A 22,480-nucleotide genomic window follows, 5' to 3' on the forward strand; every position below is an offset into this window, starting at 1 on the left:
ATAGGACGAAAAGGAGAGGGGTGGGGAGGGTTGAGTATATGTAGACTATGAACGGTGACTAATTTGCGGTTGTGTTAGTCTCTTTATGTTGCTGATGAAGTTCATCAGATTTTTGACATCAATACCTGCTATATCAGCAGGCGCAGAAAAGAAGTGAGCACCAACATGCTTGAATCTTAGCCTCGCGAGAGCTGGGCAGCTAAGGCGCAGGTGCTGAGATGATTCCACTTCATCCTCCATACAGCTAATGTAAAAAGGACTCGACATAATTCCGAGTCTCACGGCATGTATACCCCGTGGATAGTTCCGCGTGAGGATGCCCACGAAATTTGAAAGATGAGATTTTGTCATCCTCAGAATATCCCTCGAACGCCTCCTATTTAACGTGGCCAGAAGGGTTTCGCGACCTTATACGTTCGTGTATTTGTCCAGCGCTCGCTGAGTTGGTGCCAAGCCCATCCTTCCAGGAGTAGAGCGCAGGTTGTCAAGGGGATCCCGATCCCGATTCTCTCCTTTCGCGGGGACACTGCCTCCAGCTCGTCGGCTTCGCAGTTTCCAGCAGTGTCACTATGAGCAGGTACCCAAATTATCCTTATGTTGAAGAATTCTGATGCAATCAAGAGAGAGACCAGGCATTCCCTGAGTAAATATGGGAGGTGGAATTAGTTTTAAAGGTGACACACAGATGGCGCTATTTATCACTTTATCGCGTTGGCAATACTGAATATATATTCATGACAAAGCCTCATCCCTAGGCTTTGTTTATCAGTATCTGTCATTTCGCTGAAGTATAAACAACGTAGTGTTTTCGTGCTCCGAGTATGTCAACTTTCGAGCCGTCGAAACGCAATTTGCGGGAAGCTTTGCTTTTCTGCTTCAATTTGAAAAAAAATACAGCCCAAGCCCGTGAATTGCTGCAGGAGGCCTACCCAGACCATACTCCGTCGATTTCAACATGTGAGTACTGGTTTCGACGATTCAAAAGTGGTGATTTTCACACCGAAGACAAGGAGCGTCTTGGCCAGCCCAATAAGTTCGAGGACGCGGAATTGGGGGAATTGGTAAACGAGGACTCGTGCCAAACCCAAGAAGAGCTTGCTGAATCATTGGGCGTTGATAAATCAACCGTTTGCAAGCGTCTAAAAGCGATGGGAATGATCCAAAAGCAAGGACATTGGGTCCCGTACGAGTTGAAGCTGCGCGACGTCGAACGGCGACTTTTTACGTGCGAATCGCTGATCGAGCGACAAAATCGGAAGGGTTTTTTGCATCGGGTGGTGACTGGCGACGAAAAATGGATCCACTACGATAACCCAAAACGCAAAAAATCATGGGGTTTGCCCGGCCACGCATCAACGTCGACGGCCAAGCAGAATATTCACGGCAAGAAAATCATGCTCTGCATTTGGTGGGATCAGGTCGGCGTCGTATATTTTGAGCTGCTCCAACCGGGCGAAACAATCACGGGGGATCGTTACCGACTGCAATTGATGCGTTTAAGCCGGGCATTGAAAGAAAAACGGCCGGAAACGGTAAAAAGGCACGACAAAGTTATTTTGCAACATGACAACGCTCGGCCGCATGTTGCTCAACCTGTCAAAAAATACCTTGGAACGCTTGGCTGGGAAGTGTTACCCCACCCGCCGTATAGTCCAGACATAGCTCCCTCCGATTATCATTTGTTCCGGCATATGAGTCTCGATTTGGCGGACCAGCGGTTCTCCTCGTACGAGGCTACCAAAATATGGGTTGAGTCATGGATAGCCAAGCAGCGGCCAGAATTTTGGAGAAACGGCATCCGGAAATTGCCCGAAAGATGGGCGAAAGTTGTAGCTAGCGATGGCCAATACTTCAAATAAAATATTTTGTACCGTTTTTTCACAATAAAGCCCCAAATCTTCGAAAAAAACCTTTAAAACTAATTCAACCTCCCATATTTACCTTCTTAACAGTTATTACGCAAGTAAGTAGCCAGTCAGCTGCTTCTTTGATTGTGATCACCTCTGCTTGGAACACACTGCAGTGGTCCGGTTAGATGAATTTGAGTTTGATGGGGAGTTCTTTGCAGAATACTCCTCCTCCAACCCTACTATCCAACTTCGAGCCATCCGTGAACAGGTTAACCAGGCCCTGTCCCCAAGTGTAGCCCCCGGTCCACTCCACCCTTGATGGAATATGGGTGGAGAAAGTTCCGCTTGGACTTAGCGAAATAAATTGAAATAAAACAACGAAAATTAAATTTGATTGGGCCAGCTTTATAATTGGGCTATCCGTGAACACTAATTTTTAATGACTCACTAAAGGACTTCGGTTGGTATCTCGTGAATAACTTTAGTAATGTTGGCCACCAATTCGACAATCGAAGCAGGTTTATCCACAAAAGTCCAAAGCTGTGATATCACACGATCTTGGTGGCCAATCCATTGGCTCGAGACGAGAGATAAATTACTCACCGAAACGATGACGCATTAAATCCCATGGGCTGTATAGCAAGTAGCGCCGTCTTGTTGAAACCGAATTTTGTGGAGATCACGGCTTCAATTTTCGGCAAAAAAGTCGTTTGTCAGTTAGCGTTCGCCATTCACTGTTACATTGGCGTCAGCCTCGTCTTTCGAGAAATATGGGCCGATGATTCCTCCCATAGGCTTAACCAAACGGTTGTTTTCAACGGATGTAAATGGCTGTTCTTGAATGGCTTCGGGTTGCTCTTGAGCCCAAATATGAAAATTTTGCTCATTGACCAAAGCCATTAACATAAAAATGAGTCCCATCGTTGAACAAAATTATTGGTCTGAGCGCGCGATGAACACTTGTCACAGAGCGTCGATATACAATTCACCGATTTGTAAACGTTGTTGAGGCGAAAGTCTCTCCATGATGAAATGTCAATTAATACTGAAAAAATTATGTATTCAGTTTGACAGTAGTCCTATCTGATCATTTCATATTTAAAACTACTTCAAATATAACAGATTTTCACTCTCTACTTTCTCTTCTACCTTAATGGGCATATTTGATCCTTTCTCAAAACATGGTTAAGGAAAGTTCATTACAAGTAGCAGTTAGAGGGTTAAAATGTTCCACAGAAATTTTAAGCAAACAATTTTATTGGGGTTACCGAGGATGTAATACTTTTACGGGTTAAAATAAACGCACAAGAAAGCTTTGCCCAAGCAAATGTTTACAAATTTGTTGTAGATTAGCGAGAATCGATATGAAGATACATTTTGTTACGTACTGTATCGAATTGTTTGATACACAAATTCTTTTGACAGCAGGTAGCAGGTTGTCTTGAGCGAGTAGTTTTTTCGTCTTTTCCTGCCTTCTCCACCTGATATTTCCAAAGCAGAGGAGGTCTTCCTCTTCCTATGTTACCCAGATGGTACCGCTTCGACTAATTTCGAAGCCGGAGCGTTTGTACCCATTCGGACGATTTGAGTCATGATGATGATGATGTATCTTTATTCGCTGCACTATGTTCACGCCATTGTAAAGTTCATACAGCTCATTGGTCTATTGCAAAGGTCCAAAAATCTTATTTAGAATCTTTCTCTCAAGCACTCCAATGGACCTTCATCGGGTATTGTCATCGTCCAGGCTTCTGCGCCATACGATATGACGGACATGATAAGAGCCTCTTAAAATTATAGTTTTGCTTTAGTTTTTGGCGTTTTCGGTAGGTTTTTCGGTTAGGAATTAAATTTTACTAGATCTGTGAAAATTTCAAGGTACCTATCACAGATATGGCAGTCTGGAACGCATATAACACATATATTGAACTCGACTAGAAAATATGGTGCACAGATGAGTCGAAGCTGGCAGAAGCTCGTCCTCGTTAAGGAATGCTTCACTCTTCCTAATACCCTAGAACAAAGAGCATCATATTGTTGGGCTGAGAACCAGTATATTAAGAGTGTGATGGCAACGAACAGGCGAACTGCTTAGTGTGCAGCATAAAAAGGGCGTCTAAGCCTGGGCAGAGAGGGCTAACGAATTCACGCAGGATACTGCACGGGACATTTTCAGGACACTTCAAGGACCGTTTTCATTATCATTACAGGAAACTAGAATTAAAAGAAATAAAAAGCAGCCGTTTTGCGATCTGATGATGAAATTCCATAACACATTTCCTGCGAATGTGCAGCTTTGCAAGACGAATACTCGTACACCTATTTGATGTAATTTTGAATCCATTCGCGATGTACAGCAAAAAACTTAACGAAGTACTCAAATTCATCAGAAGCCTCCAATTTTAGGTTTGCGGTGAAGTAAAGGGTGGTTAAATTTCAAAGGCCGATGTTGAATGTGAACCACACCTAAACGTCAACGACATCGTTGGGCTTCTTTCTTTGGGGTTATTCGAAAGAAAAGGTATACGTCGATAAGCCAGCAACAATTCAAGAGCTAAAGGATGAGATAATTCGGCATATTAACGGCATAGAACCTCAATTATGCCTCAGCGTCTTCGAATATGTTGACCATCGGATGGAGGTGTGCCGCCGAGGCCGCGGCAGTTACTTTGCCAATATTTTGTACCATACCTAATTGAGCTATACCAATATTATCATAGTAAAGAGAAATGACAATAATTTCTTAAAAAATTGTATTTTATTCAAGATCAATACCGGCCCTTAAAACTTAACCACCCTTTATAATAGAGCACATCAGAGGTTGCGGTGCAATATGGCCTATTAATGATTTATAATAATAGTAATCATAAATTCTATTGTGAAATATTATTTTATATTTAATGTTCTTTTTCGATAAATTATTCGCATTTTTGTTCAAAATTTGAAAATTATAACCCTCCGTGAAAAAATACGGACCCATCAGACTCTCTCTCGCCATCTTGAAGATAACCTCTTTGATTGTTACTATCGTTTGTCCGTGTTGATTAACACGTCCGTAAAATTGGTGGTCTGTGTTCTGAAATATAATTAATTTTTACGCCGATTTCTTATTTCGTCAAGGTGGGTGTGGACACAAGAATCAGGGTAGTTAAAATGTCTCCACGTACATCTTAATACTGTTAGTCATGGCGTATGAGTGATTTTAATTCCAAGCAAAATCACCAATGGCCGCATTAACCGAATATGCCTGTGTGGGGCTTCTAATTCCTCAGTTTGTGGATTCAATGCTTACTCTCTGGCGTGAAATATCATACAAATTTATATTATAAAAAAACTTTATAGCTGTCGTGTTTGCAAATTGGAAATATTGTCATTGAAATGTATGTGGATAAGTCTGGGGTGCAACAAAATATAATAGGAGTAGTAGTACATTATGAAGTAGTACTTTATGGAAGAAAAATCTGGGCCAACATGATTTGAAAGCATGTTAAATTTCTAGAATTAATGGGTGCATTGGAGCCATACTTAGTTCTAACCATCCCTAACCTGAAATTATGATGATTTCGCAGATTTCACTGATGAATATTGAAATTATATTTCTCGAGTAGCGAAGGCGAGTTAGTCGCCCCAATTATCAAATCAAAAGCGAAAGTAAAGGAGAGAATATTCCTGCTAATATCGAGTGTTTTTAGATTAATAAGCAAGCACTTACTTTTATAGAATGGAATTGGATCAGTGAAATGCAAAGAACGCAAAGCATAACTTACAAAGATTTTCTAGACACGTTCAAACCTACTAATAAGACAAGCAAAATATGGCCTCCAAATAGAGACGGCATATTCTAACTTCGAACGCTCAAGAGAGGTATATAACTATATGTTTTAGAGTGTATGGATCAAAAAAGGTTGGAACTAAAACGTCGAATAAAAAAGTATGGAGTTTGATTTTGAAATGGTTTAATTTAAAGGCCTTTGAGAAGCGAACTTACAATCGAATACCACGCCAAGATCAATAGTTTCACGTCGATTGGATAGCAAGTGGGATAAGAGAATACGATTTACAATAAGAGGAATAAAGATATCATTATTTTTATTCTTTATTTGCTCAAAACTAATTTATGATCGATCATTTGCTCCCGGGCGATGCTAAGCCTACTCACATGCCGGTCAACTTCGATTATTTCTGTGATTTTATCGACATTTTCTTTAATATTGAAACCAAAACTGCACGTAATTAGCTGTTACAGTATCGGCACCATAAACACCATTCACAATTTCTCTCTGATTGGCCTGAAATTCTATTCTATTTACATAACTTCAAAACCATCAGCCTTTCTAAATATGCAAAAATCATGAAAATCAGTTGTGAAACAATAAAAGCGTCAAGCTTCTTTTAGAAAAAGTGCTATAACTTCCTCAATTTTACTCTCATTGGCCTGAAACTTTGTCACATACGACCCCGGAAGTATATTAATAATATGATTATTAAAATAAAAGGTGAAATTGATGTTTTGAAAGAACTCAAAATTATTTTGAAGCTTGTTGATTATATATCGACATCAAAAAAAAGTGACTTCATCTCTTATAATCCCACTCATATGTGGGCTACAAATACAGCTTGAACAGCTTTCTAAGGAAATCAATACAAATGAAGGAAAAATATTTTATGCAGGTATTTTAAAATCAGTGGCCCCGGATATGTACCGTATTGGACAACGCTTCAAAAAAGAAGAATTTCGAAGTCAAGAAAGAGAGGCATCCACGGCGTTGGGATCCGAAATGTTAATTTCTGCTTTTCTGAAGCCAGCAAATAACGAAAATACTGAAATACAATCAACCAGTACTGAATCCTTTATTTAGCTTTCTACTGCAATGAGTAACGAACAAAAGCAATATCACACCCAAAGTGGCCACAATTGTCACAAAAACAAAATGCGGATCATCTCAACTGTAATTATAATTCTGATCTAGTAATGTTCGGAAATATACCATGGGAGCTGAAAGAGGGTGTAATTACTCTAACGTTGCTCAGCATAATAAACAAAATGATAGCCCATATAATTTAGAAAAGTCTGCCCATCTCGCTTATGCAGGGTTTACGCAATGAACCAGCCGGCTTTCATCTACGTCGCTTATGCGTTGATCACGTAAACACCCTAAGAGTGATTGTTGAGCAGTCGGTGGAATGGCGCTCTCCTCTATATCTTCGCTTCATCGATTTCGAGAAGGCGTTCGACACTTTAAGGCATGATGCAATCTGGAGTGTTCTCGCGTGCAAATGAGTGGCCAAAAAAATAATCAACCGTGTACATGATTTGTACACGGACGCTTGCTGCCGTGTTAATCATAAAAATACTTTGAGAGCCAGTATTGAAATACAAACCGGGGTCAGAGAGAGCTGTGTATATTCGCCGCTGCATATTTAACCTTGGACCGAGTTATGCGGCAGGCTTGCGTGGAGAATAGATGCATAGCCTGCGTCTGATCGGAAATGTAGAAGACCTGGACTACGCTCGTATCTTAATACCTTCAAAGTTGCATGCCGCCAGCGCTTTTGCAGCTCAAACAGGGCAAAACATCAATATTGCCAAAACAAAATTTTGCATTAACACCAACGAAACATAAGCTATTCAGGTCGCCGGCACCCCATTAGAAGAAGTAAATGAATTCGGCAATTTCGGCAGCATTATCATAAAAAATGGCCGCCCAGCAGTAGATATTCGCAACAGCATATCAAAAGGACGTTCTGCCTCTGGTATGCTGGATAAAGTCTGGAGATTGGCACACATATCCAAAGGTACGAAGTTGCGGATTTCCGTCGTCAACGTAAAATCGGTAGTCTTATTCGGTTGTGAGACGTGGAACTTGAACAAGTGCAACTTGCAAACATTGCAAATCTCTTTTAATCGTCAATACTATCGATAGTTTTCCACCTGTACCTCATACCATATCTCAAGCATTTGAAGACCGTCTCTCCAAAAATTTTTTGGTCTGCTTTTCTTCGCTGCTATTTACTAGGTATTTTTTCAGATGTCATAGCCATAAAGGAGGTAGCTGTGCACCTTAACACACAACGATAAATATCTTCTCGGACAACCAGGCGGCCATCAAATTAATGGAGACAGTTATGTTACGATCAAAGTTTGCTCAGGAATGCCTAGCAACTCTCAATGATATTAGCACCGTCTTAAATATCAGCTTTATACGGGTTAGATATTGAAGGAAATGGCAAGGCTGATGAGTTAGCCAGAAAGGGTACTACTTGAAAACAAAGGCAATATTGGAATCCCTATGGCAACTTGCCAGTTAAGGATAAAAAATAATATTCTCCAGGAGGCCAATAGGTCATGGAGAGAAGAAAATATCAGAGTGATGTGGCCCTAAATAGGTAAGAAAATGTCAGGAGAATTGCTTAACCTTTCAAGAAAGAACATCTCGAAGGTCATGGCTTGTAACCGGTCACTGGCTGTTAGGCAGAGACGAGTAAGAGGAAGAAACAGCAGAACACTTCCTCTGTAATTGTCCAGCCTTAGCAAAGAGTAGAGCCAAATTGTTAGGAAAACACCATTTTGACTTTCTTACGGAACTATCCGGTGTTGGAATAAAACCTATCCTACGCTTTATAAGGGAATCTAAGTGGTTCCATGAAAAATAAATAGGAAGCTTCCGTGTTACACAGTGGTAGCACAACGAACCTACATGGTCTAACTGAACCTAAAGTATTTTCATTCACTTGTTCGCCGCTTTCTCATTTTTGTACTTATAGCATGTTTCAAAAATTCGATCGAAGGTTTTGGGTTCTTACTCGCCTCAATATAATGTCAAGTGCGCTAAATTGAAATCTTGGCTTATTTAACTTAAATTTACCATTAATATTTGTTTGAAGAAAAAGTAATGCTTACAAAACTTGTGAGTCATGAAAAATCTTTTCAATGCAGAACACAAGCAGACCCTGCAGAGAAATTCCCTTTCCTTTTTCCTTTTCTCGTTTCTAAAAAATGGCAGCCAATTACCACCACCCAGTGCTTACATACACAATTATGCAGCCAATTTCAGCCAATTTAATCTAACTAAAGGATTATTACTTTGACCGCCGTAGCTGAATAAGTTGGTGCGAGACTACTATTCCGATTATGTAGGTTCGAGTATCCGTGCATGAAACACAAAAATACAATAAACAGTTTTTTCTATTGGCGGTCGCCCCTCGGCAGGCAATGGCAAGCCTCCGAATGTATTTCTGCCATGAAACGCTACTCAAAAAAAAAAACATTTGCCGTTCGGAGTCGTTCCCTCCATTTGTGGTACAACATCAAGACGCAAGCCACAAATAGGAGAAGGAGGTCGTTCAAGCACCTCGCAGAAGTGTCCGCGCCAATTATTTTTGTATTATTATATTTTAAAGAACTCTCACTTCCATTTATATGGTTTGTGTTTACAATTTTTGCTATGAATTGCTAGAAAATATATCTTAAATTTGAAATTTCCTATGCCATCTTATGCTGACTCGTCGGAAGAAATTTATTTGTAAGGCTACGAAAGGATTCGATGATGCCAGTTTTCATATTTTGGGTTTATTCAAGTAACCATTTCAGTTCAGTGATTCCTGTTTCGAGAAGTTGACGAAAAATTAACTTGAGGCGGATTCCGTGATTATCTTACAACGCGACTTAAACCAACCACTTCTTGCGTTAGAAATGGCAATATCCTAAGATTGAGCGATTCTTGCACATACTATACTGACGTCATATCTGTATTCATATCTGATTAGCCATTGGTTAAATCGCAATAGTTCGGTACCGGTAATTTATTTCTCCTATTCAGTTTTTTCCTGCAGGGTATGTTTACATCCGAGTATATGGTTCATGCCCTAAATGTGTGTGGCGCCATTACCAATGTCAACAGTATACATTCTACTAATGCGAATGTACAACAGCTTAAACGTTGTTTTTTTACTGCCGCTTCAGGTTTGTTGCTGTCTTACTCGTATTGTTCAATGCTACGCAATTAACGCGTTTTTATTTCGTTAACAACTGACAATTAAATTGTTGGCATTCGCTCTGGTGTTTTAAACACATACAAACTTATATGTATGCATGTATGTACCGTTATGATTGTTGAGGACATGAGTGAGAATTACTTGTACATGCAACATGTTGCGGTCATGGCTGCCACGTGGAAAATGTAACAAAGTTTTCCGATATATCAGCAGTGTTATAAGTTATGCCTTTTGGTCTTCGTAGGAATGGGGAGTCTGTACTTGGATTTTATGATAAAATGTTTCAGAATGTTTTATGAAATATGATGATAATATTTTATAATAAAAAGTTTCATAGTAGAAACAAATTACCAGGTGTAAGGAAGCTTGCTATTCTCCTCAGGATGTTCATGCTCAAGCCTTCATGATTTTTGCCTAGGAAGGCTCAAACTAAGGCTAACATGTAATGATATTATGGCTAAGGCGATGCTGCCAAGCGCTTGCTATTATCTACCAAAAATTAAGAAATAAAACATATCTTAGTTTACAGAACATTTAAAAATAAAAATATTAAAGATATTATAAAGATAACAAACAATTTTATTCAGCTAATTTTGCTCGGCGATTACTTTTATTACGCCATTTCTTCTGAACTCTTGATCATAGCTCGTCGATGTTCTTTCGGACCATTTCGCCAGAAGCCAGTGGTTTCCTTAGCATAACCCATACATTTTTAATCCGGTTTAAATCAGCACTCTGTACTGGTCATTCTGAAAGCTGGAAGTCCTCATTTTTATGCACTCTTGAACAATTTTCGCGGCATGTTATGGAGCCCAGTTTTGTCGAAATATAACTTTTTCTGCCACTGACGCAGCCAAATCGTTTTAATTCATGATTTTGCAGCTCTTCATGCGGTCGGTGCCAGTAATATTGCTTCCCATCCGACTGAAAACAGTTAATACCGGTCTCATCAACTATTTTCCAGTTAGCAGCACTCCAGTGTTTGTACTTTTTGCAGAATCGGATAATGCTGGCTTTTATGGCGGTAATAACTCGATTTTTTTCAGGGCTCTGTGTGTTATCCACTCACAAATGGGCTTTTGAATATGTTGTGCGGCTTCTTTTGGTATTTTAGCTACTTGATGAGTCAATAATCGGTCCATTGCTCGCGTATTTCTGTCCGAAAGTAGTTTGGGCGGCCTTTTCGTAACCTTTAAAGCCTTTATATTCTGTCGTTTAAGGACATAAAGTACAGTTTGATGGTGACCATTTTCAGTCAATGAAATAATTTCATTTTCAATATTTTTATCAATCTTACTCATTTTGGTTAATATATGAAACCAGTCCTTTTAGTTTCAACAAAACTGACGAACACGTGTTCAAAATATCCAAAAATGGCTAAATAGAATTGTTTGTAATTTTTGTAATACCTTTTTTTATTTTTAAATATTTTGTAAACTTGAGACACGTTTTATTTCTTAATAAATAAAGCATTTCGCCCATAAATTGTTTACCAATATTTTGAAAAATTACTCTACAGCAATCAGTAATGCTGAATGTGGCAAACATTCAGCCTATTCTGCTCGCCACTGTATATAAAGGGTGGTTAAGTTTTAAGGGCCGGTGTTTATTTTGAATCAAATACATTTTTTTTCTAAATTATTGTCATTTCTCTTTATTATGATACTACTGGTAGATACGTATAGAACAAAATATTGGCCAACTGGCCGCAGCCTCGGCGGCACACCTCCTTCCGATGGTCCAAATTTTCGATGACGCTGAGGCATAATTGAGATTCTATGCCGTTAATGTGCCGAATTATCTCATCCTTTAGCTCTTGAATTGTTGCTGGCTTATCGACGTACACCTTTTCTTTCAAATAACCCCAAAGAAAGAAGGCCAGGTGTCAAATCACATGATCTTGGCGGCCAATTGACATCGCCGCGACGTGAGATTATTCGGGCATCAAATTTTTCGTGCAAAAGCGCCATTGTTTCGTTAGCTGTGTGACAAATGGCACCGTCCACATCCATATCTTCCAATTCCGGCCATAAAAAGTTGGTTGTCATCTCACGATAGCGAACACTATTCACAGTAACTGCCTGACTGGCCTCATTTTGGATGCATTGGTTATTGTATTGTACGCACATTTGGATGATTAAATTGACCGAAAAAATCACGAAGTGCGCGATATGCATTTTGATTTGAACGCCCGTTTTCATAATAAGCCTGAATAATTTTAACGCTTTTGAAATCTTGAAACCCTTTATAAAAGTGAAATTTTGTCAGTTTGTTTGTCCGGCATACTTAACAATCTTATATAATATTTTTCGTTCGGTTGCTTATAAGCTTATCTGGTGGATCAATAGGTGGATGCTGAATGTAAAATATACACATAAATTGCACTGTAGTAGAAATATTTCTGAAAATTATGCTCTTGATCCAATTTAATTCGACATATCAGGTGGGTACCTAAGATTTAATATTTTTGCAGGAAATGAACGTACCTACTGAGTGGCATTGGAGTCTAGATATTGAAATACATATTTATTGTCCGAAATTAAGTCAATTCTACTGCGATTGAGGTTTATTGCAGTATAAACTGCAACTGAATTGATTATATGACTATCACTGACGAGTGGTTTCAACAGAGTAGCTGCATATGTAACACATATATATATATATATATAATTGACGCGAACACCCTTTTTGAGTGTTTGGGGATTGCAGTGAAATGAATGAAATAAGTATCATAAAAGAAAATCATATATTTTGTGGGGAACCTTCTTTAATGCTCTTATTTTTTTTATGATAACTCCGTATAATAGGAAACATTATTTTAATGGTCAATTAGATATGTGCATGTCGCCCGTTTTCGAGTGAGTAATCCAAAAAATTTATTTATTTTTATAAAAGGTGAAAAAAAAAATATTATATATAGTGTAACCATGGCGTTAAGTTTGTGTTAACATCAGAGAGGTACCTACATGCCGATTAGTATGTAGTAACTAATAAATTGTTCCTTAATATAATTCGCCATCATCATATTTACAATTCCAAAACACCTCTGCAGTATGGGAGGTAGTGATCACTGGATCACTGGCCATGGCTAGAGACATGAATGATAAGTGAAGATCGAAGGAATTGGCGAATAGAAAACAAAAGATAGTAAAATAGTATCATAAATACTACATAAAAACTGAACAAAACAGATGAAAAAATTCATGTCACTGGCTAAAAACTGGCAAAGAAAAAAACGTCACTAATAATACGTTCAGATATATAATAAATAGATGATCTACCTTTTCGTGCTTGACACACAATCCGTAATTAAAAAGCGAGATTTCCCATACAAAATTTCTACCCAAAAATCTGAGATTATAAAATAATCCTAGATAATAACTATACTTTTTGACATACAACCCTGTGCTTTCTGTGCCATAGATAATTATTTTTACGAGTGTAAATAAAAACGTGAAAGGAAAAACTAAATAAAATGGATACCGGCAAAGAAACAGGTTTGTAGACATAATTGTAATAAAATGTTTGTTAGGTATTATTAATTACGCATTCATATAATAGAAAAAAAGCATGTGTCCATAAACGTGTGTCCTTTACTACTTATTATAAACTTTTGAAACCTCAGTAAACATCGTTTTCATCGGATTTCTTCCAACTGTTTACTATTAGCAGCCAATTGCGCAATTAAATTAGCTATTCCTTTTCCTTGTTTCTGAGGTTCTTATCCATCGAGTTGTCCATTAAGATCTCCGGTATAAGTCCTACGTTATGTGCAGAACATAGTTTATCTCAGAGCAAGTATGAGAACAGCAAGCTATGCCAACAAAATGCCTTCTAAACAAAATTAAACACCTGAGATGTTTTGCTTTTTCACTGAAATCCTAAAAAATTTTGACCCAGACCAAAGGAAATAATTTCTTAGTTTTTAATTTTTTCATTTCTTATTATAGAATCAGCGGAAATGGAGGCATCCTGCTTCCAGCTCCGTAAAACCATGTTACTTACAAAAAAAAAACCTAAAGCCAGTTTCAATACCTGCCAATAAATGAAATATTAATATACATAAAATGTTTATAAAAAAATATTTTTAAAGTGCCCTGAGTTAAATAATAACACTTTAAATTTCTTATTTAATTCCATTATAGTAGAAGAACATCGAAGTCACCTCTGATTTCAACACTTCTAAATGCACGCATCTACATTTTCACCCATGCATTCAAACCTGATTGGTATCATTAAGAATCATACCCACGCAACCAATAAACGATTATTTGGTTAACCGAATATTCCGACGGCATTTGTTCCAGTTTATGACATTCGAATAGCCGAACGCTTCCGACTATCGAATAATGGCCTTTTGTCATGAGTCCACGTAAATGAAGTTGGAATGGGGATGTTTTTCTAAAGGGTCCAACACCAGAAGTAGGGGGTGTTAAATTATGCTCCTCACCCTCATCTGTTGCAGATCCATTAAAACGATGGCGAAAGTGAGGTGTAGGTATTCTTTAGAGCTTCTATCAAAATCTTTAACAATAACAGAATTCAATTTTACTACTTTTTCTTTCGCAAAGTGCAACGGGGCAAACTTCTGTCGAAGAAGGAATAAGAAGAAGTGGCAAAATGTTCCACTCTTACCATTGTATCAAGGATGATAGATTTCCAGGCTTGCTCTTTAACTATGGTCAAACAGAAATTTGTGAGGGGAACTTTGGTTGCCAGGTCTATTGGGAGTCTGGCAGCCGAGTTCTGCACCATCATTTCACATATCGTCACGCACTCGTCTAATTAGTCGTTATTCAGACGGCAACGAAGTGACATTGTCTGATTTTTTTCGTATATCACCAACGCAATCTCAATTTTTTTTAAACAGACCTCAAGTGACGCCAAAATCGGTCGTAACCGAATGACGGTCGGTTAAAAAGCTCACCTTTGAAATCTTTTCTCCGTGCGTTTATATATCAACTGACTTATTTTAGATTACAGGTATATCAACCGACTTATTTTAGATTTACATTTACGAAAATATACATGTAAAATATTCGATTAATCGAGAGTAAGAGCCCTAGTCTCATGCCTTGGGTCGAAATGAATTAAGAAATTAAGGCGCAGGGTTCTAAACACGGAACCATTGATTTCATTAGTGATTCAGTGCTGATGCGTACTGAAGCAATCACACTGGGTGACAAATCCATATGTATAAATGTGTGTAGTATGCATGCATGTGAGCGTGAGTGTGTATATATGGCGCATTAAAAACGCATTAAGCCGATGATGCCCAAACAAGCCAGCGTTGCATAATTAACGGCCAGCAACGCATCGGCACATGCAGTATAATTATCCATATACCATCAGCACCAACAAATGCAATGCACCAAAACCATAGTCACACTTTCGACAATGAGAGAAACAACATAACAACAACAACGACGAGATTGGAATCAATACATCAATACATACAGACATATATGAAACCATCGTGTCAAGCGAACAGGATTTCAAATGGTTTTAAAATTGTTGCACTGCTGATGTTCTGTTGTGTTTTTTTTTTGCTTTTCATTAAATCGGCTGCATCATCCCTGATGTGAAGGCGTAAGGGGTAAACTGATTGCGTTGTTTTTTGCTGTTCGTTCGTTCGGAGGCAAAACATTTCCATTTGCGCTGCCTGTCTAATTGTTTTTACATAATATTAATTCCTTTTTTTGATCCAGTACGAGTTACGTAATTTTCCAATTAGCAGAAATGTTGAACGATCTGTTTTGCTCGGTTTTTCGGCTTTGGCGCACAATTGCATGAATTTGCATGAATTGCAGTTGTAACGCTTGTAATTGTGCAGTAACGTATTACATTTTTGTTGTTTTTTGTACTAACTAAATATGATTTTATTGATTGAAAATTGCGTTCATTTTCGCATTTTATGCGCTTCTGATTGCGTTTGTTGTTGTACATGTTTACATGCATGAGAAAAATATGTTTTCGATTTTCTACTTTAATAAAGCGTGAGCGAAGTCTTCGGAATAAAAATTCTATTTACACATTCCTTAACCCACACACAGGCACTCCACACAGTCTGCCTTTGCAAGTAGAGCGAGGAAGTACCGCAGTGAGGTGCAATAAAATCTTTTACTTAAGTGTGATTTAATGCATTATTGTGGTTCAGCGTCGCGACTCCAAGACCAATGTCGCCGGCTGGGCACTTATTAAAAATGCCATAAATCATTGTTCATTGACTTTGCCAGCACTTAATTGATTTGATGATTATTGAATTGCACAGCGCGAATGGTTTGCGCCATATGTGCAACTTGTGCGATAGCTATTAACTGTAAATTAATATTTTCCCATTGCGTTTTGAACTTCTATGATGGAATTGCATCCATATACAGGGTTACCAAAAAAGTCGTTCTAGATATTTAAGGACATTATCACTAAAATTATTCGTCCATAATTGAGAAGTAAAAGTAGCGCTTCCGTACCATTTTGTTGCCACATCTTCGTTACCAACTTGTTTACCAGTTATTTACAGCATGACTATATCCAGTCTGTGCGGAAGAACCTTATCCGGTTGTTGACATCTCAACCAGACAGAACAGCAGTTTGCTCAAGGTTAACATTCTGTCCTTCCATAGGGCAGGGCGCTCAGAGCAGAAATGGTGGATTGTTTCTTTTTTCTCTGGTTGTTTGCAACTCTGACAGTATGTGTTGTGAGGGATGCCCATTTTGGCTGCTTGTTCTCCGACAAAGCACAAACCATAACCTTCTGCTAATTTTTCATGTAGCCTGGTCTCTCCATCTACAATCGGCGATTCGGAGGTATTTTAGGGAAATTGTATTCTTGACTACACCTAATGGTGTGAATACCGATTCCGCCAGATTGCTATGCATGACAGATCCCCTTCTTGCCAGTTTAAGGTAATTTTATGGATTTCACTCAAAGCAGTAAGGATATTCCTGCTTTGTTCCACCAGTTTAGAGGTTGCTGTCGCCGAATCCAGCGCCTGGATTGCAGCTTGGCTAACCTAAAGAATAGCGATATTGCCCTAAAAAGAGAAATTAGCGATTAGTCATCCACAAGCTTCCCCAATTGCCCATACTTCCACCTGAAAGACATTGCATGCATTCTTCAATCTTGAATCTATGACAATATATACCAGCTCCAACACCACAATCCATTTTAGAGCCGTCTGTATAGACTGTAGTGTCCAAGTTGTTTAGTGAGAATCTCTTATTCCATTCCTCCTTAGATGGAAAGAGAGTGGCAAAATTCTTATTGAATGTTACCGTCGGGACGATGTAGTCAGTCCTCTCCGAGGTATACTGGGTTTGTCGCAGTAATAAACTGGCATGACCATGAGTTTTTTCCTTCCAGCGACCCGCTTCATTTGACTTAAAGACACTCATGGTTGCCATCATCTGCACTCACTGAACCATACGATAAAATTGGTCATATAACCACCTTATACAACCATAATGTTGGGTTGAAGACCCCATCTTCTTCCTAGCATACATTTATAGGCACTGGTTGAATATGAGAGTGTTCGCCCGTTAATATTTGGTAGGGTAAAAGTTGGTACCTTATATCTGGTCGTAAATAGCATAAGTTCTGTTTTACGCGTGTTTAAACTTAGGCCACAGCCTGTAGCCCAAGAGTTAAGCTCGCTTAACGCCCTTTGAATGATCCCACTGATCGTGTTGGGACACAGTCCTGATGACATTAACACCACATCATCAGCGTACGCAACCACTTTTACCCCACCTCCAATAAGTTTTATTAAGATTTTGCTAATGACACATAATCAAAGAAGTGGAGATAGTACTCTCCCCTGAAGAGTACCCCTATGGACCCTCTAATGATCTGGTTTCTAGCATGTAGATGACCCATTAATAAAAGGTTAACCACCTCGACGTGCCGACAAAAATTCGGCAGTGGATAGAGTATATGCTTAGAAAATGACAATGAACGCAGGCTCTGCGTTAGAACCCCTTCTAACAAGCTGGCCGAGAAGTGGGTAAGCCACGACCACCTGGACATGCTCAACTGAAGCTGAAATGCACTCCCTTGGCCTTAACAGACTGTGGTGTATAGCTTAAAACCTTATCCGATGGTGGGGAGGCGTAGTTGACGTCCTATGCTTCAATAGGAGCTAAAGGAAGATAAAAATAATAATGACAAAGAGATTGGGTCCAGAAAATTAAGAGATCGTGGAGCGAAGTGAACAAATACCTTTTAGGTAGATACTCTCAAGTCATTTAATATGGCAATCAAAATAAGGTCTCCGAATGAAAGCCGCATATTTAAGAGCTTAGAGTATACAGATCAATAAAATCAGTGCAGTTGATGTGACTCAGAAATAAAAACTTTGAGTCAAAAATAACACCCAAGTGGGAGATCTCATTAAAAGTAGAGAGACGAGAGCCACTAATAGAATAAGAAGTGGGGGAAAGGGGAACGAAATTTTGTACGAAGTTGTGACTGTATACAGTTTTTATGATACCAGAAAATGCAGCTATTAATATCAGTCTTATCGGGATCAGTCAAATCGGACAGAAAGGGGCCGAAAATACTATCATGGGGGACACCAGACGAAGCTTCAAAAGAATATGAAAAAATATTATCGACAACGACGGCACAGTTAATGCACATGGTCCCAACCAGCACATCATCCAGCGACAAAGAAAGTGATTTAAAATTAATTGGAAAAGTTAGAGCAGAACGGCGGAACAAAGTTAGAACTGAAGACATAAGCTAAGAGATTGGCAGCCTCCTGCAAGGACGATACGTGGTTTCCATTGCAATAGGCTTCAAAGGGAATACCTGAGAACATTTTTTTGGATTTAGCAAATTGGATTCAAATTGCATCCCCGAGGCTTTGTATGGTTCTATGTGAGCATTATTTCTCATGTAAGTAAATTGCTAACCCGGCTAACCGGATTCTTTTTAAAAGAGAAAACCCGTTTAGTTGTTGATCCGCAAGAGGTATTTTATTTTCTCTTATTCAACGGCCAAGTAGGAGGGTAAAAACCGAGTTCGTTGAGGAGCGTTCCCCTATCCACCACCAGGGGACCCATCCGAAATAATGTCATACTGAATTCCAACTTTTCTAACAGATATCGTGCACGGCTGTCAAACCATGTAAATACGAATGCTATATGCTTATTAGACTCAAGTAATGACACAATACGACTGAAGCGTTATCATATCTTAGACCTGCCATTTCTCTAATTTTGCTGAATTAAATTATTTATTCAACACTAAATAAAAAACAAAAAAAAAAAAAAAATACATAAGTTCCTATATGAAGATAAGCAACTCATTAGTACAAATGAAATTTAATACATTTAAGATATAAGATTTGAACAAATATCGTAATTTTATATGTAGTTTTGCATTTGTGCAAATACTACCGCTGCTATTAGATTATAAGACCTAATTTGCTGAATATCATTATATTAAGATAGCTTGCAAATAAAATATTCACACAAAAAAAAAAAAAAATATTGTTATACCTATACCTTTACTTAAAAAATGTGATTTGGTATAGAGTCATAAAGTGGTTTAAGTAGTTATTGGGAATCAGTCTGCTTCAATCGCATGAATCAATGAAATGTTATATGCAAATTACTTTTCACTTTAATACAATTTTTCTTTTATTCTCACGGGATTAAGTTCTCAAGTTTTCCAAGCCGTTCAACTATGCCGAAAATATATACATCCGGCTTTTAAGGCTTTTTTGCCCTTTCCTTGGACTTCATATTGCAAATTGTTTTAATAAATACCATCTGAATTTTCTTTTAAAAAATATGAATTTTTTGCTAAATAAAAAACATCGCAAAGGCAAAATTCATTAAAAATAAAACAAAATTAATTGGCAGTCGAGGTTACACGAAATTTGGGAGCGATCGGCAAAGTGAGAGAAAAATTGTGATAAAATATAAAATATGCTAATCGAATCCACTAACAATAGTACTGTTGGATTCAGTAAGCATTCAATGGAAATGAGCTTACATTTAATAGCGAAAGTTCATGTTATAGATGCGAAATACGGAAAATAGAAAAATGTATTTGTTTTTACCACATAAAACCCCCTTAATATCTATCAAAGGGCTCTAAAATCGCTCTGAATTACCTGTAAAAATAAGACACTCCTAAAAAGCAACTGGAACTTTGCAAGACCTTTTAGAACATAGAACGTTCTTAGTCTTTCTTCACCTACCTCCGTCTATGACTATGCCCACTGCTTTACTTCGAGAAATTTATACTCTTAGTGTTTACAATTCGTCCTTGGTTCCTTGTGTCTGCGTATTATAAGCTCGGCAAGAACGCAATTGTTTCGCATAAGAGATTCTTCATTTTTGGCCCAATTCTACAGTGAGGCATGCCGAAGAATCAGTTAGCCCCGAATTAGGCAGGCCTTACTGAGGCACGCCTCACTATTACCTTACCAGGCCCACGTTAGGCAAGGCAAATATTGACATGCCAGAACAATACTAAATTTGGTTGGGGTCCCGAAAATCTTTGGCAGTGACTCACTTAGGCCTAAATTGGAATCCCTAACTGATTTGTAGAAGGGCATCCGGAGTATTGCCGAAGTTCGGTTCGCCTAATGAAGCAGATGTGTGGCGATACCTTTCGGGACTTGGGCCTAGTTTGGCTGCCTTATAAGGCGCAAATTTGGAATGCGGTCCGCCTTATTTGCGCCTAATCACCGCCTTACCAAAATTTCTAGTCGGGTATGCCTCCATGGACTTTTTTGTTCACAATTGCTAGTTGAATAACTCAGAAGCAAAATTAAGTTAAAAATTAAAATTTGCCCTGCCCTAATATAACACATGCGCTGAAAACTTCCGGGCCTAACACATAGATGGCACTGGTTTTATTGCATTCACTTCTTTTTCAGTTAGTACTAACTTTAAAAAGACGGCTGTTAAAATTTCATCATATTATCTTTATTAGTTCGTCAGTTATTGCGCTAAGCGATCCGCTAATTTTGCGATTTTCAAAACAATGGAACAAAAAGAATTTCGTGTTTTAATTTTACACTGCTTCTTGATTGGGGAAAAATACCGTTCAAGCGAAGCAATGACCTCAAAAGTGTTATGGGGACTCCACTCCATCATAAACAACAATAAAACGATTGTTTGTGGTGTCTTTTTCTGTGTTTGTGATTTGAACGTGACCGTAGAGACACCGATGATCCACAACGAGGAGGGCGCCGAAATGAAGCAGTAATACGAATGATCGAAAAGTGAAATTGAGTGAGTTAGCTGACATCGTAAAGATATCAAAAGAAGGAGTTGGCTTTATATTGCATAAGCATTTCACTATGAGAAAGTCTGTTCAAAGTGGGTGCTGCATTTGCTCACTGTTTTCGTTCACCAGAACAACTCACCGTGTCACAAGTCAGTCAAAAAAAACACAAGTCAATCAAAACTACATGAATTCAACTTTGAATTGCTCCCACATCCACCGTATTCGCCAGACTTGGCTCTCAGCGACTTCTGGCGTTTCGCAGACCTAAAAAAAATTGCTCGCCAGTAAGAAATTTCGCTCGAATGAAGAGGTTATCGCTGAAAAAGTGTTTTCTTTGTCGCGCTCTGGGCTTTTCAGCTCATATGTTACATACATACTCATTTATCTACAAAAAAACAAAAACAAAAAAATATGTAAATACTATACATTTAAACTTAATGCTCAAAGCTGAAAAATCCTATTCTTATTGTAATGTAAACCCATTAGCGAAAAGTTCGAAAGTTCACCCTGCTAGCTTCGCCATAGATCGGTATTATCATCGGAGTGCGACGCACTGAGCGGTTTAAAAATGTGGGGCCTCCACGGTCACTCCGATGATATATTTTAAAGGAATATAAGAAAAGTACAAAAGCGTGTCAGGGGTCAGTTATTATCATTTATTCTTATTATTTCTTAATATCTATGTATGTCGATATAAAATATGTATCGTACAGTATGTAACAACTCGGTGTTATTTAATATATTAATATAAAATAGAAATATTTATATGCAATTTTAGTTACCTCTGGCTGACGCGTCCTGATCCTTGCCTTTAACAAATCGCAGTGAAAGTTAAATTAAAAATTGAGGCGAAAGTAACCTCACCGAACAGCGTTTAACACGGCAAACGTTTTAACTGTTCGGCGGGAAAATGCCAGGGTTAACGGCCTTCACGTTGCAGCGACTGGAAACGGTGGTTAGCAACAGTCGGAACGGTAGGCGCAGTTATCATTAGGGTGGCTAACCATTTATTAGATATTAAGGTGTGGCCTAAACAGCTGAGTAGCCACACTCTTTGCAGATGCAGATAAATATTTTAAGGGAATTATGTTCAACGGCAAATTTGTATTTTTATACCTGTGTTTAATAATGGTTCGATTTCTAGGAGAAGGACAAATATTTATTAATATAAATGTCCAATTCTTTACTTAAGGAAAATATTTTCTTTTCGAAATTATTACTGCTAATAATATCGCTATCAGGCAAAACCCAAAGGCTGTTAGAACTTTTTATTTTGAAAAAAAAAAAAAAAATTAAGAAAGGTTTTGCTAAATTTCGATTTTTTTATGCCGTAGCCGAACCGAAACCAAAAGTGGCCGGTTGTTTTCTAGAGCAGCCTTTTCAAGTTCGG

Source organism: Anastrepha ludens, chromosome 2, assembly GCF_028408465.1.
Source record: "Anastrepha ludens isolate Willacy chromosome 2, idAnaLude1.1, whole genome shotgun sequence".
Taxonomy (NCBI): Eukaryota; Metazoa; Arthropoda; class Insecta; order Diptera; family Tephritidae; genus Anastrepha; species Anastrepha ludens.